Here is a 5189-nt window from a genome sequence, read left to right on the forward strand (position 1 = left end):
TTCTAACACATTTCTGTCGTTGTTCTTGTAGTTGCCATGCTAGCTGTGTTCTCTGTCGTCTGTCTATATGGAACCCTGGCATCACTGGTCAACGGTACCTTTCCGCCAGAGTGTGATGCCCATGGGGCCTCCACTGGTTAAGGTGAGGACAAAGGCACTTTTCCATTCTGTTGCTTTCCACTGGATGAGCTGACAAGTAGAATGGAGTGTTCATGTGTTTCATTACATTTTATTCTACCTCTCTAATCCAGTTAGTTCCTTTTCTATTGTGTTCCATATCGTGTGTCTCTCTCCCTGTGTTGTTGTGTCTCAGGATGTGAATCAGCAGCAGAAGTCCTCCCCTGCCCTGCCTTGTCCCGTGGCAGACTCCAGACTGACCAGCGGTCTTCTGAAGATCTCCAGACTGCTGGACGACGGGGGTCTGTGGAATCCCCACCGATACGGTCTACGCCTGGCCGCATCCTGCAGAACCCTCAGGCCATCGAGAACATCACCACAACATTAAGGACCGTCCGGAGAAGCCCATCTGTATCTGTATCTCCAGTGTGGAGCAGCTGGTGGCAGCCAAGCCCCCATTCAGCTCTCTACTCTGGGAATTCATGAGGAACGTCTACCCTGGAGGGATCAGCTGCATCGTCAGCAAGGGAGACTGGCTACTCAGACTGGGTAAGGGGTGAGGAGGGAAGGAGAGGGGAGGGATGAGGAGGAGGATTGTGGCTTCAACTGCATGGGGATTTTAAATTGTTTTTTTTACCTTTATTTATCTAGGCAAGTCAGTTAAGAACAAATTCTTATTTTCAAATGACGGCCTGGGGAACAAGGAATGGGTTAACTGCCTGTTCAGGGGCAGAACAACAGATTTGTACCATGTCAGCTCAGGGTTTTTAAACTTGCAACCTTCGGTTACTAGTCCAACGCTCTAACCACTAGGCCACCCTGCCGGGTTACATTGGATTAGAGTTAGGAACCTCTCAGAAATGGTTTGATAACAGCATGCCTGACCTGCACTTATTGAAACAACATATTATTTGGTTTCTTTATTCTATATTGTGAGTGATCATTGGATTGATGTTCTAATTGTTTACCTATGTTGCCCAGGTGTGGGTCCGGCCTACGACCGTGGGGACCAATGATAGCATCATGATCCGAGTCCCTGACCACACCGTCACAGGACACCTGTGTGACATCACCGGACCACTTGCCATCACCTCAGCCAATCCCAGTGGAGAACCCGACAGCACGCACCACGACATGGTCATCAGGTAAAGTCCTATCATAACACTCACCTGTACCCACCAGTACCCACCTCTACCCACCTGTACTCACCTGTACCCACCAGTACGCACCTCTACCCACCTGTACTCACCTCTACCCACTTGTACCCACCTCTACCCACCAGTACCCACTTCTACCCACCTGTACCCACCAGTACCCACCTCTACCCACCTGTACTCACCTCTACCCACCTGTACTCACCTCTACCCACCAGTACCCACCTCTACCCACCTGTACTCACCTCTACCCACCTGTACTCACCTCTACCCACCTGTACCCACCTCTACCCACCTGTACTCACCTCTACCCACCTGTACCCACCTCTACCCACCTGTACTCACCTCTACCCACCTGTACCCACCTCTACCCACCTGTACTCACCTCTACCCACCTGTACCCACCTCTACCCACCTGTACTCACCTCTACCCACCTGTACTCACCTGTACTCAACTATACTTAAGCACTCTAGCCTGTTGGTATGCTATGCTGCCTTCATCAGATAGTTTGAACAGCTATGCTCCCTTCATCAGATAGTTTGAACAGCTATGCTCCCTTCATCAGATAGTTTGAACAGCTATGCTCCCTTCATCAGATAGTTTGAACAGCTATGCTGCCTTCATCAGATAGTTTGAACAGCTATGCTCCCTTCATCAGATAGTTTGAACAGCTATGCTCCCTTCATCAGATAGTTTGAACAGCTATGCTCCCTTCATCAGATAGTTTGAACAGCTATGCTCCCTTCATCAGATAGTTTGAACAGCTATGCTCCCTTCATGCTGATCGTGATGCTGAAAGTGATGTCAGTATTGAAGTATTTTTCTATCTCGGATTGCTGGTTGTATTGTAAACTGGTCTGATATTTCCTGTCAGACTGGTTTCATATCAGTCAGCCTGCTGTGTAAATATCCAGTTCTACTAATATATTGCCGTTTAAGAATAGTGAGGACGATTATTTTTCTAAGAGCATGGCCTTAAATCTATCCATTGAATGACTGGAATTCATTATTCCATTCACCCAGTTCAATGTAACAGTGATCGGTTTAGGCTACTACATGATACTGTAATTTCCCTCTACCCATCATGAGGTTGCTACAACCTGGCCTACAAATGAACGTTAACAACGTAGGTGCACAGGTCGTGTAATCCAGGTGACAGACAGTGACACATTCAATACCGCCTTTCACACTCTTGCCTGCATCTCGCTGATCTAGAGTGGAATCAGTCCTACAAACAAAATCAAATCAAATCAAATGTTATTTGTCACATGCGCCAAATACAACAGGTGTAGGAGACCTTACAGTGAAATGCTGAATACAACAGGTGTAGTAGACCTTACAGTGAAATGCTGAATACAACAGGTGTAGGAGACCCACAGTGAAATGCTGAATACAACAGGGTGTAGGAGACTCCACAGTGAAATGCTGAATACAACAGGTGTAGGAGACCTTACAGTGAAATGCTGAATACAACAGGTGTAGGAGACCTTACAGTGAAATGCTGAATACAACAGGTGTAGTAGACCTTACAGTGAAATGCTGAATACAACAGGTGTAGTAGACCTTACAGTGAAATGCTGAATACAACAGGTGTAGTAGACCTTGCAGTGAAATGCTGAATACAACAGGTGTAGTAAACCTAAACCAAACCAAACCTGAACCTACTCTGACACTGTCTGTCTATGTGTATCCTAGTCGGCTTGGCCATAAGATCCAGGGGGTTCTGTGTGTGGGGATTCCAACGAGATCGTAGCCTCAACGGTGGTGAACTGCCTCAAGATAGATGAAGGTATGATGTTACAGAACACAAGCACACTACAATAACTAATTACTAACCTCTTAGGTTGTGTTGTCCTGTCTTGGGATGGAACATTCTGGAAACTTTCCCCAAATTCCCAGGCTTTCCAGAAATACAGGTTGAAGATTCCTGGATTTCAAAGAATCCTCTAGCCAGGATTTCTGGAAAACCTGGGAAAGTTACTGGACATTGCAACCTCGTCCCACCCCTATGATTCATTGTGTGATCACTCAGTCAATAGTGTGTTCCCTCCTCCTCCAGGCACGATTAGTATCGTGAGGGGAAGGCTGCGTCCCGGCGGTGAAGGTCCGACAGATCTTTGAAGAAGGGTGAAGACCAGTATGTCGTGGGGAGGACCCTTCCCTCCATCCTCTATCACTCTCTTCCATCCAGCTCCCCCCCCATTCTCTCCCTCCATCCTCTGTTGACCAATGACGACACTCAGATCAGATACTGGACCCACCCACCTCAGGCCACCATCCAATGTGTCTCTCCAACATGTTGAGGAACAGTTGTTATATTTATTCTGTATGTTGTCAAAACGTAATCATATGTAAATATGTGCATTTAGATTCGTTTTCGGATTATAAGTATGTTTTTGTTTTGTTCTGTATGATTTGATTATAGCAAATAGAGTGGTAACAGAAATATACTCTAATGATGTTGTGCTCTAAATGAGGGATTAATGAAGGATGATGTAGTTCTCTAAATGAGGGATTAATGAAGATGATGTTGTGCTCTAAATGAGGGATTAATGAAGGATGATGTTGTGCTCTAAATGAGGGATTAATGAAGGATGATGTAGTGCTCTAAATGAGAGTTAATGAAGGATGATGTTGTGCTCTAAATGAGGGATTAATGAAGGATGATGTAATTTCTAAATGAGGGATTAATAGAAGGATGATGTTGCTCTAAGAATTAATGAAGGATGATGTAGTGCTCTAAATGAGATTCATGAAGGATGATGTTGTGCTCTAAATGAGGGATTAATGAAGGATGATGTAATGCCCTCTAAATGAGGGATTAATGAAGGATGATGTTGTGCTCGTATTGCTCTAAATGAAGAAGGATGATGTTGTGCTCAATGAAGGATGATGTAGTGCTCTAAATGAAGGATTAATGAAGGATGATGTGAATGTACGATGCTGCTGGGTATAAATTAATAATACATTATTGTGAAGTACTGTTTAACTGGGAATATATTATTGTTTAATATGGGAGATTATACCATTGCCAAATGCATATTTGCAATTTACTGCAATAGATCCATGTACATAGTGAAGTTATACTTTTAAAAAACTGTTGTAGATCCATGTTGGAATTTACTTTTAAAAAACTGTTGGCCAGATCCATGTGTATAGTGAAGTTATGCAAAATATTGTAGATCCCTTCGTTGTGATCCATGTGTATGTGAAGTTATACTTTTAAAAAACTGTTGTAGATCCATGTGTATAGTGAAGTTATACTTTCAGAATAAAACTCTAATTAAAAATACTTATTTCTCCACTTTTGTTCTGCTCTGTAACCAGCTTTCAGATCATCAATCAAATGTTATTTTCCATGTGCCAAATAGGTAGGAACATGGCTATAAACAGGAAGTACCAGGTAATTACATGGCTATAAACAGGAGTACCCAGGTAATAACAGGGCTACATACAGGAAGTACCAGGTAATAACATGGCTACATACAGGAAGTACCAGGTAATAACATGGCTATATACAGGGAGGTAATAACATGGTTATATACAGGGAGTACCAGGTAATAACATGGCTATATCGGGAAGAACCAGGTAATACATGGCTATATACAGGAGGTAATAACATGGTTCTCTCCAGCAATATAAACAGAAGTACCAGAGTAATAACATGGCTATACAGGGAGGTAATAACATGGTTATATACAGGGAGTACCAGGTAATAACATGCAGCTATATCTGAGAAATTAAGTAATGCATTATATGAGAGTATAACATATAAGCAGGAAGTACCAGGTAATAACATGGCTATATACAGAGTATCAGGTATGCCACATACCGGAGTACCGATATCATACTATCTTGCAAGAAATTAAGTATATACACCATTTCTGTGGAGAAATGCAAGTGACAACAGCCTGCTG

At 43.3% G+C, this 5189-nt stretch overlaps 1 long non-coding RNA gene across 1 annotated transcript; it reads left to right on the plus strand.

Moving 5' to 3' along the window:
* Nucleotides 1-521: 521 nt before the first annotated feature.
* On the plus strand, nt 522-3007 carry LOC135538123 (uncharacterized). The gene is made up of 3 exons (XR_010455324.1): nt 522-666; nt 1099-1262; nt 2968-3007. It is a non-coding gene; the product is annotated as an uncharacterized LOC135538123 (long non-coding RNA).
* Nucleotides 3008-5189: the final 2182 nt, after the last annotated feature.

Source organism: Oncorhynchus masou, unplaced genomic scaffold (genome assembly GCF_036934945.1).
Source record: "Oncorhynchus masou masou isolate Uvic2021 unplaced genomic scaffold, UVic_Omas_1.1 unplaced_scaffold_9132, whole genome shotgun sequence".
In the NCBI taxonomy this organism is placed as follows: Eukaryota; Metazoa; Chordata; class Actinopteri; order Salmoniformes; family Salmonidae; genus Oncorhynchus; species Oncorhynchus masou.